General features: G+C 42.9%; 1 long non-coding RNA gene across 1 annotated transcript; it reads left to right on the top strand.

The window, feature by feature from the left end:
- The first annotated feature begins 526 nt into the window (after positions 1 to 526).
- LOC309346641 lies at positions 527 to 2,552 on the top strand. Its single transcript, XR_014158716.1, has 2 exons — positions 527 to 1,719; positions 2,094 to 2,552. It is a non-coding gene; the product is annotated as an uncharacterized lncRNA (long non-coding RNA).
- Positions 2,553 to 13,414: the final 10,862 nt, after the last annotated feature.

Below are 13,414 nucleotides of genomic sequence, written 5' to 3'. Positions count from 1 at the left end.
TGGTACTGCGAACCCAGTGGTTCCACACCTGGAGGCACACTTCATTGTCTCTCAAGACAGATGGATGCCAACAGCAACAAATGTCTCTGTGATGTTACTACCTGTGCAATATCCCATTTGGTTACACAGACACAAGTGTGTGGGCCAAGCAACCATCTCCCCTTCCCCTCACAGGAAATCTGTACAGAGGACCCAAGTGCATGCAGCTGGTGAAGGATGCACACCTGCATCCATATTGCAATGCTCTCCCAGAGCTATTGAACTGCAGAGAAGCACTTTTTGATGTCCACAGGGATGTGTGTCTCCATCTGGGGGCTACCAGTCTTTCCACTCAGCTAGTTACGCATGATGAAAACTTAGGCAGGGCTATTACTATTGTCCAGAAGGTGGGATTTAGCTACTGTGATAGATCTGGCTCCGTTCCTGTATCATTAAGCAAGCAAGCATGCACACACACACACACACACACACACACACACACACTGCACAGTATTTCATAATAAATATGTGTCTCTTTTATTAGCATAACTGGCTCTTTGATTTGTTTTAGGTTTTATGATGTTTAGACAAACGGATTTGGACAGTTAAAATTCCACTTAGGCTTGATGCATTGTATCTGCCTGACACACAATAACATTGATTTATAAGATGCAATGAATCTCTAATTAGATTTTGGCAGGATAGTCGCAGTCAGAAAAGTTCCTCTAAGTGCTCCATTGGAAGGTGTAATGAAGGCCATCTTTTAATTAACCAGTTCCCCTCCAAAGGACTATAAACATAACACCCTTTTGCCTCTGCCCTTTGACCTGTGTCACATCAGCCTTCTCAAACACACTCTTCCAGTGTGTGATTTATAGGGTATATTTAAAGAGTGATCATTACTACAACATGTGGTGGATACCAGATCTCAGCAACACATCAGCAACCCCTTTTTTTGGTTAGCAAACGAATGAAGCAAAGCTTCAGGTTGAAAAATGAGTTTATGATTACACAACAGTCTTAAGTGTTCTGTAAATTTCAACTTTTATGACCGCCTATTGTAAAAGCAGAATAAAAGGGACCATTAAATAAATAGGAAGAACTTATTTTCAATCAAGTTTAAGTGAAAGACTTGGAGAGAGATTCAACCCAGAAGTATGGCTTCACTTTTGTGATAAATGGGTACAACTTCACTTTATGTTCTTGGGAGATCAATGGAACTGGGTACTTCAGAGTCAGGCCCTTTTTCATTTCTGTAGACCTGGGGTGGCTAGATGGCAGATTGTTATGCTTGATACTGATCAATCCTTGACTTTGACTAAGCACTGAACCCCCTAATGTTTCTAGTGTTAAGGTACGCACTCTGGCAATGGTTTTTCATGTGTGGTTAAAACATACCTAATTGTGAAGGCATTCCTGGGCAATGATTTTTAGTAATACCTCTGCAGACAATTCTTGATATTTGTGGTATTTTGGGGTTTGGTTTTTTTGAAGTATTTTATTCTTATTTTCATTTATGAATCAATTCCTAGGGGACACCCAGGATCATTCAGTTTGTAACTTAAAGGTCATTTCTGTTATTCATAAGGTCCACTATCCAAAAGGAGGATGGTTGGGAATGTTGCTTAGCAACCAGGCAGAGTGGCATTATCTCTGCTGAGGTAGCATATGGTTTGATTGGCTGAGTAGTTCTGAGGGAAATTTTTCCTGTGTATGTTTGGTTGACTGTATCCCTGCTATGTTGAAAGCCTGTCCTAAGAAAGACAAAACCTATTTGTTCCTTTCTCAGATTATATACTGTTTTTTGTTCAGTTTGCTGAGCAGAATGTTATCAAGACTTTTCTCTCTGCACTCTGCATTCTTTAAGTAACTCTGCTAACATGAAGCATCTCAAAGCTATTTCATATTTTTCACTGTTCTATTGTATTTATTTTGTGCTGTAAACCAACTTACTGTGTTTTTAAATGAAAAACGGTATACAGTGGTACCTCAGGTTACAGATGCTTGAGGTTACAGACTCTGCTAACCCAGAAATAGTACCTTGGGTTAAGAACTTTGCTTCAGGATGAGAACAGAAATCACGTGGCGGCAGCAGAAGGCCCCATTAACTAAAGTGGTACCTCAGGTTAAGAACAGTTTCAAGTTTAGAACGGACCTCTGGAACGAATTAAGTTCTTAACCTGAGGTACCACTGTATAAAAATGTTTTAATAAATAAATAAATAACATTTTGATTGTCAACATTGGCTCTAGTCAGGGATAAGCTTGAAAGATTTGTTCCTACGAACTCTTACTCAGCTTCAGTGTCCAGGACATCTGTCTGTGAAATAATTATCATGTCATTGTTATGTGAGCTATTTGCATCTTAGAGGCTTGTTGTTGACTCAACTATCTGCACAGGCTGATAGTTTGAGATGATTAACTGATGTCATGGATGGTGTGTTTTGTCCCTGCTAAGGGAATAGCGAGTGGGACTGACATTTAAATGGCTTTTCTTTAAACATTACAGCAGTGAGAGCAGTAAACTGAAAGCAGATGCAAATTCTAGTCCAGAAAAGGCTTTAGAAGCAAAAATTTTTTTTTCTGCACTTCAAAAAACAAAACAAAAATGAAGACACAATATTGACCACTCCCCAGGAAAAGCTGAGGAAAAACTACAGAGATAAAGAGTCATAGCTTTGAGCTTCAAGATCATTTAATAGGAATGCCTATAAATCTCTCTCGGTTGTTGTCTTGATGCTGTGGTTCCAATTTATGCTTCTTTTACAGATGTAATCACAGGATTATAGAGTTGGAAGGGACCCCAAGGGTCATCTAGTTGAACCTCCTGCAAGGCAGGAATCACAGCTAAGGAATCCCTGACATTTAGCTATCCAATCCCGGTTTAAAAACCTCCAGTGAAGGAGAGTTCACCACAGAGAGGGGAATATCAGTATATTTCCAGTCGGTGTAATCTTCATATGTGTTCGCCCACGACTCAGGTCCATCCCATTTCAGCAGTACCTTGCCATTTCAAAAACGAAACCAAACACCACCACCACCTGCATGAAGATTTGCTGTTCCCTTTCTCAAAATATGTGTTTCTAACAATGCTTGGAAAGCTCATTTAAAAATAGATTTCAGTAGGACTTACTCCTGTGGTGACTTATATAGGATTGCAGTCTTAGGGTCTTTACCATCCTTGAATGATGTAACAAATCTTAATGATTATTTCATCCTCACAGCAACAGAGGCAATGCTAACTATGCCCATTTATCGGTGTAAATCCACAAAACACCAAGAGTTAATGTTGTTGGCTTATGCACTAACCAAAACTCAGCTCACACCCTGAGCAAACTTTGGCTGCAAGGTTTTCTTCAAATAGGCAAGAAGCGAACTTAGTGCCAAGACAATCTTAAACATGACACATCTGTTGATTTTGGGTCATGGTGGGGTGGCAGCTCCTTCTACAGCCAATGGTGTAATGGAATTGTTAGTTGCTTAGGAATGCCTGCTGACCTCATTTGATGGCCTCTTCTCCCCTGACTGCCCATATTCCATTCTTTTCTTGCATCCCATTCACTTCTTCCATTGGGTGAATTCCCTTCCCTGTCTTTACTGGTGGGTTAAGCTACAGTCAAGAGGAAGGGTCAAAGGACATGCATTACCCATGCTTTGAGTAACCCCCCCCCTTGATTATTGCAATGAGTGTACATGAGTTAGTTTATGACACTTCATTTGGTTAAGAATATGACAGTGTGGTGTAGTGGTGTAGTAGTGGTGTAGCAGTGTGGTGTGGCAGTGTGGTGTAGTGGTGTAGTAGTGGTGTAGTGGTGTAGTGTGGTGTAGCCAGTGTGGTGTAGTGGTTAAGAGTGGTGGACTCGTAATCTGGTGAACCGGGTTCGCGTCTGCGTTCCTCCACATGCAGCTACTGGGTGACCTTGGGCCAGTCACACTTCTTTGAAGTCTCTCAGCCCCACTCACCTCACAGAGTGTTTGTTGGGGGGGAGGAAGGGAAAGGAGATTGTTAGCCGCTTTGAGACTCCTGAAGGGGAGTGAAAGGCGGGATATCAAATCCAAACTCCTCCTCCTCTTCTTCTTCTTCTTCTTCTTCTTCTTCTTCTTCTTCTTCTTCTTCAGACAAATTACTAGCTGAGACTTGATTAAATATGCATGGGGGGGCAGGAGGGGAGAGCAGTGGGTTGTATTCATCTAAGTCCTACACAGAGCAGACCTGTTGAAATTAAGAGGCCATCTGCCTGTGGTGGAAAGGGTAAGAAGCAAAAAGTAGATGGAACAACAAATGCAAGTTTTCCCTTGTATGTGGCAGGTTAGTTTCTACACACTAACACCTCTCTCTCTCTCTCTCTTATCCAGGCAAGCAAGAGGCACTCTCAAAGGACACATTTCAGCTAGGGATCCTCTCAGGATACAGAGCAGTTCAGGATACAGAGCAGCTAGGGGAGAGCTCAAAGGGCCAGATAGAGAGGCCACATTCAGCACTGGGGTTGAGATTCACCATTCCCGATTTTAAGTGTAGCATTGGTAGGTGGGAGAGGGTAGCTGAACCCTTCCCCTGCAATCCTTTCCCAAACAGCTTCTTTGCCATTTGGTCACTTATAATTATGACCACCAAGAGAAGAATGGCAAATAGTTTAGGGTTGTGAGGAGGAATTCACAGCCACAGGTGTGAGGAAAGTTGTCTCTCCCCCCTTTCTATCAATGCTCTGATTTAAAGCCTTTTCCCTCCACTTTTTGCACTTTTTGCAATGATATAATTCCAACACACTGATCTACTGCCATCATATGAAATTTCTGTGCTATGGAATGCTTGAAAACTTACTTTGGAATCAGCATGTACAGGACTAGTCTTCACACCCTGCCTCCCTATTGTACAACTAGAAGGTACCAAATTCACTTAACAGTTATGAGTCTTATTGGAGACTTGCAAAAGGCCCATCAAGTTTGATGGGAAGGAGAGGAGAGGAATGTAACTATCTTCCAGCCTTCTTGTATGTATGGATGTATGTGTGTATATGTGTGTGTGTGTGTGTGTGTGTGTGTATAAGTTCACATCATACCATCCTTTTAATGCCAAGTGAAAAACTAGGCCTTCTCAATAATTCATGGAACACAGGAATCTCTTATATACAGAATCAGACCACTGGTCCATTTAGCTCAGTATTGTCTACACCAGGGGTAGTCAACCTTTTTACACCTACCGCCCACTAATGCATCGTTCTTGATGGTAAAATTTCCTTACCGCCCACCAGTGCTTGATGGAAGGAGGATTTAGCTTGTGCTCTAGAACCCCCTACTGCCCACCTAGAATCTTGAAACGCCCACTAGTGGGCGATAGGGACCAGGTTGACAACCCCTGGTCCACACCAGGTGTCGGCAAGGTTTACCTCGCCTAGGCTAGTTCACTCCTGCGGAGATGGCTCCATGGGCTGCACAGACGCAGTTCCCACTCCGTGCAGTGCTGGTTTAGAGCCGTGTGTGGGGATTCGCCAAGCAGGTGGCTTGGTTCGGAGGTGGCTTGTGGGCCGTATAAACGACCCCTGTGGGCCGCTTGTGGCCCATGGGCTGCAGGTTGCCGACTCCTGGTCTATACTGACTAACAGGGTTATACGTAGGAGCCTTTTCCAGCCCTATCCAGATAGGGAGAAGGCCCTCTGCCTGGTTCCCTGTAACCTCACTTCTTGCAGTGAGGGAACTGCCAGAAGGCCCTTGGTGCTCAGTGTCCGGGTAGAACAATGGGGTAGGAGACGCTCCTTCACATATACTAGGCCGAGGCCATTTAGGGCTTTAAAGGTCAGCACCAACACTTTGAATTGTGCTCGGAAACTTGCTGGGAACCAATGAAGATCTTTCAGAACCGGTGTTATGTGGTCCCGGCAGCCACTCCCAGTCACCAGTCTAGCTGCCGCATTCTGGATTAATTGCAGTTTCCGAGTCACCTTCAAAGGTAGCCCCACTTAGAGGGCATTGCAGTAGTCCAAACAGGAGATAACTAGAGCATGCACCACTCTGGCGAGACAGTCCGTGGGCAGGTGGGGTCTCAGCCTGCGTACCAGATGGAGCTGGTAGACAGCTGCCCTGGATACAGAACTGACCTGCACCTCTCTTATAAAAGAGAGATATAAATAAACAACATGGAGTTTGCAGAAATATCAACAAGACCTGCTTATATATTTTTTGATACCCATTGGCTTCAATGTTTGATTGAGCTGTTTTTTTGCTTTTGTTTCATTTTTTGTTTCTCAGGGAAACTTGAGACAACTCACTTGTATCACGTTGGAATGCTGAAATAAATTGAGATGCTAATGTTCTGTCTCAGAATTGCAGCAGTCAATAGAAAAGTGTCACCAGGTACAAACAAAGGAGAGAAGAGCCAAGTTGTCAGCAGTGCGAGAGAACTTTGTACTTCTGGCTATCTTTTAACAGATTCCAGTTGTGTCCACATATGGAATATTCTGCAGGACATTTAAATCAAACTGTTATATGTTCTTGTGTGCCTTGTTTCTCTTTCTTTCCCTGCCTCCTTCCCCCTCCACGTCTTAGAGCTGAACTTGATGCTGGTTTTATTGGTCATGTGTTTTATGTGTTGGGGGGTGGGGTGGCAATAAAACTCTCTCAAATAAAAAGGCAAGTCTTTGGGCATCCAGAGAGCTTGCGGGGCAATTGAAGCCAAATGTTTGGATCCCAGGAAACTCTCCAAGGCTGGCTATTTACAGTGTCAGCTTGCACGTAGAGTACAGAGTTTAACTTTATATCGGGAACTTCGCTTCTTTTTTTTCTTCCTAAGATGTTTGCCATTTCAGCTCTATGCACAATCAGCTGAATCAGTTAGAAATGAAATCCCTCTTGGCTCCATGAGGCTGGACCCTTGCCCAGCAGAGAACCTCAAAACTGGGCTTTACAGGGGGATAATGCGTAGGTGGAAATTCTAATAATCATAGCTTTCTGAATGCACCCTTGCGGAGTTACAGGAGGGGATGGAGAGAGAGAGAGAGAGAGAGAGACTAATGCTTTCTCAGCTATTGTGATCTAAAAGTGTGTGTGTGTGTGTGTGTACGTGCATGAGTGTGTGTGTGTTTCATGCTGGATCAAAATCAAAATGGCAAAAAGTTCAGTTGTTGAGGGAGGAGTGGGGTTGTTTAGTTTCTTTACAGTGGTACCTCGGGTTACATACGCTTCAGGTTACATATGCTTCAGGTTACAGACTCCGCTAACCCAGAAATAGTACCTCGGGTTAAGAACTTTGCTTCAGGATGAGAACAGAAATCGTGCTCCGGCGGCGCGGTGGCAGCAGGAGGCCCATTAGCTAAAGTGGTGCTTCAGGTTAAGAACAGTTTCAGGTTAAAAATGGACCTCCGGAACGAATTAAGTACTTAACCTGAGGTACCACTGTATTAAAAAATTTAGTTTCTTTGTATAAAACATTTAGATTCCGCCATTACCCTAAAGATACTCAGGGTGGGTAACAATAAGATAAAATAAAATACATATGTATAACACAACAAAAACAGAAGATTACACCCATATACCCAAGTCTTTCAGCTGAGTGTCAGTGATTCCTCAATGCCAAGTTCCCCCCAGGTGGGATTGGACAATTGACTGAGGTAGGCGGAGACCTCTAGGTATCCCACCTGAGGGAGGCAAAGCCAAGCCTATGCTGTTGGAGCCGCTTCAGATCTAGGGGCTGCGCGCGTCCACGCAAAGGGCGCCCCCCGTTTTAAATGGGGAGCTGTCAGGGGAGGGATTACCTGCCCACACAATAGAGGGAGGATCTTACCTGGGAATCCTCACTTGGCTCCAGGGCATCAGGGCCTGCCTAGGGAAAAGGATCCCCTTTTAAAAGGGGTATCCTGAAATCCATTACCCCCCGATATCCTTTGGGAACCCTGCCGCGGGGGGGGGGGAGGCCAAAGGCCCCAGGCTTACCTTCTTTGGAGGTCTTTAAGCAGAGGCTTGACAACCATATGTCAGGAGTGCTCTGATGGTGTTTCCTGCTTGGCAGGGGGTTGGACTCGATGGCCCTTGTGGTCTCTTCCAACTCTATGATTCTATGATTCTACCTTTGGAGCGAGGAAGTCCAGCGATGTCCTTCCAGGAGAAGCTCTGGAGCCAAGTGAGGATTCCCAGGTAAGATCCTCCCTCTATTGTGTGGGCAGGTAATCCCACCCCTACCTGGCCTGGTCTCCTTGGCAATGCCTCCCCCCAGGTGGGATTGACAAGTGACTGAGGTAGGCGGAGACCTCTAGGTATCCCACCTGAGGGAGGCAAAGCCAAGCCTATGCTGTTGGAGCCGCTTCAGATCTAGGGGCTGTGCGCGTCCACGCAAAGGGCGCCCCCCGTTTTAAGCGGGAAGCGGTCATTGTGGGGATGTTTTAACCAAGCAAGGAAGGTGCCAGTCATATTCCAGGGGAAATTCCAATTCTGAGGTGCCACTGCTGCGAAGGCCCACCCAATGTATGAAACCCAGCCGAAGGACATTCAGGGGGCCTTCCCTGCAGATTGCAACTCCTGGACAGCAACATACAGGGAGAGGCGTGCTTTTAAGTATTTAGGCCCTAACTGAAGCAGCTCACTGGGTAGGGTGGAACCAGGGTTGTCAGGTCAGGTATACCCCATTTTCTGAGATGGAGTGAAAGCAACAACAGCAAATGCCAATCATATTTGCTGGATTGATTTCCCTTCCTGACATGGGTTGACTAAGAAGACACTTCATATTTCCATTTCCGTTCCTATCATAATTCTCCAACATCCTTATCTGTGAATCAGAACAAATTGCAACCCCTTAGATTAGTCAGTGCAGTTCAACACAGTTCTTGACTCTTTACATCTATGAAAGTGAGGTGGGTATGCTGCCCATTCAAATTTAAAAACAAGCAAATAGCATTTCAGCCTTGCAACGTATGACACGACAGGATTGTTGTTTTTAAAAAGCATGTGTGATACCAGTGTTGACACATATGTAAGGAAATGTGCACATAAAACTTGCAGTATTCATCATGTGTAAAAATATGTATTTTGAGGACGCTGATGACGAACCTCACAAGACAATGGGAGGTGGGACCTCGGGTATAAGGTGGATCTCAACAAATGGCAGACTCTGTGGAAAAAGGGTATGAAGTTCACGGCCTGTGCAACCCTTTGAGAAAACTTAGAAAAAATGGCGCATCGCTGGTATCTGACCCCGGCAAAGCTAGGAAAGATGTACAAGAATACCGATAATATATGTTGGAGATGTAGAGATAAGGTGGGAACCTTTTTTCATGTATGGTGGACTTGCGATGTGGTTAAGAGATTTTGGGGGCAAATTTATGAGGAATTGAAAAAGATTTTGTATAATTTCCCTAAAATCCCCGAGGTGATTCTTTTGGGAATGATTGAGGAGGAAATAAAAAACACAGACCAAACCTTCTTTCAATATGCCACGGCGGCGGCAAGGATTTTAATAGCACAGAAGTGGAAATCTCCCGAAATGCCCTCGATTAGAGATTGGCAAGTGAAATCGTTTCAATATATAGAACTAGCGAGTTTAACACAAAGAATTAGGCACCATAATATGGTCAATTTAAAAAATGAGTGGAACAAATTCTTAAATTATATTGAGATTAATCTGGGAATTAAATATATATCAGCAGACAGTAGTTAACACTTACGACGTTTAGAGTGTAGAATCATTGATAAAACAACTGCAGAAATTGTATAAGTTTATGTAACCCAAAACTGAGTTGGACGGAGGTTTTGTCTTTTTTGTTTTTTTATTTTTGTTTTGTTTTGTTTTTCCTGTATTCCGTTTTTTATCTGTTCTTGGCTCGGTATTTGTATTTGTATGTATGTATGTTTTATTTTAATGTCTTTTTAAAGCATGTTTAATAAAGTTATGTAAAGTTAAAAAAACAAAAAACAAACAAACAAAAAGACAATGGGAGGTAATGATGGGTAAAGAAGTGTGAAAAGGGAGTGCTCCCTCCCTCCCAGTAACCACACATAGGATAGGGCTGTTCAACAGAGATTAGAGGGTCAATCATCTTCTTTGGCTACAAAGATAGGAATCCCTTCTTTTTTTGCATTGCCACAAAGTCTGAAGCTTGCAGCATGCTTTGAGAGCGCCGAGTTGTATTAAACGGTAGACTGAGAGAGGGAAGGAGAAGAAAAAGCCCTCTGAAGAATTGGTGCTTAATTACAACTTAATTAGCATAATTATGCATGCTAATAGCATCTCAAATGAATAACAGTTGTCAGGAGGTTGGGACCATCTGTAAGAGTGTTGGATTAATACATCATTTTTTATTTCTAACAACGCTGTAACCCTTTGCCTGAAAGTGATTTTCATTAATCAAGTTCATTTTTATTATATAGAAAATTTGGCATTTTTCATTATGGGCCATTATCTTTTCCCCCATGTAGTCCTAATACAATACTAATGAGACCCCATGTGGCTACTCCAGGCTGACAATGGTAGTACAGGTGTATTATTATAATTGTTACAAACAGCATGTTGTACCTCGGGCCTAGTAGAGTTCTCGTCCCAAGGTACCCGGGTTTCTGGTTGGCATCATCCCCAGGGCTCAGCAGAGTTTCCAGGGCTTTATAAAAAACATACACGTTTGTGATCACGGGGAGGGAGATTTAAAGAGACAGAGCTGTGTTTGTTTTCAAGATGGCTAACTTGGAAGCTTTCACATTCAGCTTTTCAGACTGTCCACCACTATTCTGCCCTCAGACGCTGGGCTCAGGAGAAACTGCATGTGCTCTTCTTGAGGGTTTTTGCGGCGAAAGGGATGGTGCAATGGCAGGGCTATTTTAATGACACCAATATTTATTTCATGAAGACTTGGGCGGAACAAATAGTCTGAACGTTGCTCACTGCAACATGTCAGCTTAAGCGGAGGGGACATTGTGGTATCGGATGCCTCAGAGTAGTAAGATGTGTGGCAAACAAATAATGACAGAGTATGGTAAGATTTCCAAATCGAATATGATAGGAAATCTGGTATTTATTTGACAGGGATCAGACAGCTGATTTCGATTTTCTGTGGAGGTGCCCAGAATTCGAGAGCAAATTTATTTACAACTTTTGGAAAAACAGCTGTCCTAGTCTGTTGCTGTTAAAACAAAACAAAAGTCTCCTTGCACCATAAGGATCAACAAATTGCTCATGGCAAAAGCTTTCAGAGTCAAGTTCATCAGAAGGAGGAATTGCGACTTGGTGGTAGAGCACATGCTTTTACATGCAACAGGGTCCCAGATTCAATCCCTGTCACAGCTAGTAAAAAATAATATCAGATAGCAGGTGAAGGAGCTGTGCTGGAGAGCAGCTCCGAGCCAAACTAGCCAATGCTAGGAACTGATGAATCATGTTCTTTCTGGTACATATTACCATTGCAGGCCATCTACCCACCGCATAAGTAAGCTTTGATCAACACAGATATTGTGTGTTATTTTTCGTCTATAGCCAATTTCCAGATATTGTAAGTGTTTTCATTTGGGGACAACACATATGGGGCTGTAGTTAAAGAAATTAATAGCACTTTTATTTATTAGCAATTTAAATATAGATAGGTAGTTGAAGTTATGCCACAAGTTCAACAAATCCTTTTCTTCTTTGGTATTTCAGATCCAATTTTATCCCAAAATCTCTTAATTTGGGGGCACTCCTACCAAAGCCTTAAAAAATATTGAGTTATTTTAGTACCTAGAGAAAAATGGATCGTAGATGACATCTAATATCCATCATCCCCTCCCCTCTACTATCTTAGAAGAGGAATCACCCATTCTCTCACACACATAGAATCATAGATGAGAGGATGCCTCTTCTAAGATGGAGTTTGAATGTGAATCATCTAAAATTTATTTAATTAGATGACAGCCCTAGAATTCTGACATTGGCAGCCCAATGAAAAGCAGTCCCACATACCTCACTGTATATTTCTGGTGTGGTCCTGCATGTGGAAATAAGTTTCCTCCTGCTTTTGAATTGGCTCTTAATTTATTTAAAAGGGTTGTTTAGGCTTTTAATTGGCCCATAATGATAAACTGATAGCAAGTTAGATTTCCATCAACTTACTCATGAATTGCTAGTATTTTAGTAATAAATTGCCAGCTAATAAACTTCTTGTAGCTTGCCTTTGTAAATGCCAACGTAAAGGCCTAAACACTCCTCGTTGAGTTAATTACACATTTAGTGCTTGTGTAATTTTGAATTAATTGCAGACCAAATGGATTTATGGTTCATGTACTTAATAAGCCTTGGCAAGTGCCCTTTTAACAATCCATTGGTATTTAGGATCCTGGCGATTTTATTATTGAAGAACAACCAACATTGTTCATGGGTCAGGATCCTTTCCCCCCAATAAGCCAATCATGTGTCTGGAGAATAAACATATTGTGTATAACCAGGATCGGCTTATGTCGTGGGGCCAAGCCATAACAATAGCCTCCTGGTCGTGGTGTCCCGGCCATATACCAGGCGGGGCAAGGCAGCAACAAGATCAGGGCCAAGTTGACACGCAAGTGGGATCACCTGGTTGACTCTACCAATGTGTCCACGCAATGCCAGCCTTGCCACTCCCTTCCCTCCCAGTATGTGGGAGCGACTTTGCTGTCGGGAAGCTATTGCTGTAGCTCTGCCCCACCAGATTACGGTGTCCAAATGCATAGTGAATGGCTTTCCAAAATAATGAGTAGATGAGTTGGACAAATTTGTATTCTGAACCATGCCATTGCAAACTGGGTGATGCTCTCTGCTAAGCATCAGGAAAAGAAGAGTGTTGTCTGGTCTTTGGTGTTACATCAGTTTCGTGCAACTCCCTCTGTCCCCCCAAGGTACATTTTTGTCCTGGTTTTCTGAAACAAGAGCATTAAAAAAGAATATGACAGGTTTTCATAATGAATAGAACAGAGTTTTAAGCAGGCCCTATGGAAACCCAAATGTGATGCATCAACCCCTCTCTAAAAATATAATCATACTCTCCTCCCTTGCTGATTCTGTCACCTTTTGAAAACCATTTTAGTTTCATAGGAGTCTTAAGTACTGACTCTAACTCTGTAGCCTTCTGCAGAAAGCATATGCAATATGTATGTATCACAGACCAAGCAATCATGCATTTCAGGGAGAAGATGACGGTCAAATTGCAGTAGCAGCAGAATATCTTTTGTGCAGGAAATACCCTTTCAGCTTGGAATAGCAAGCTGGTGCCCTCTGTACAAGAAGAGAAAGGCTGAATGGCTGGGGAGTACAAAGGTAGGTCAGGGTGATGGGGAAAGGGCAAGAGTAAAATGAAAAAGGAGATCCTTGGGGGGCTGAAATGGAGTTTGACGCAAAGCAGAACCGCCTAAGTTCCCCACTCATATAAGTTGCTCAACTGTCTGATTTCCCTTGTTGTTGAGAGGTCGGAAAGGTAAATTTACAAGCCATACATAACAGATGTTGGCCTGTTGCT

Source organism: Podarcis erhardii (assembly GCF_964252035.2).
Source record: "Podarcis erhardii genome assembly, chromosome: 7".
Classification (NCBI taxonomy): Eukaryota; Metazoa; Chordata; class Lepidosauria; order Squamata; family Lacertidae; genus Podarcis; species Podarcis erhardii.
The sequence above is the reverse complement of the archived record's forward strand: the minus strand, read 5'-3'. Positions and strand labels throughout refer to the sequence as shown.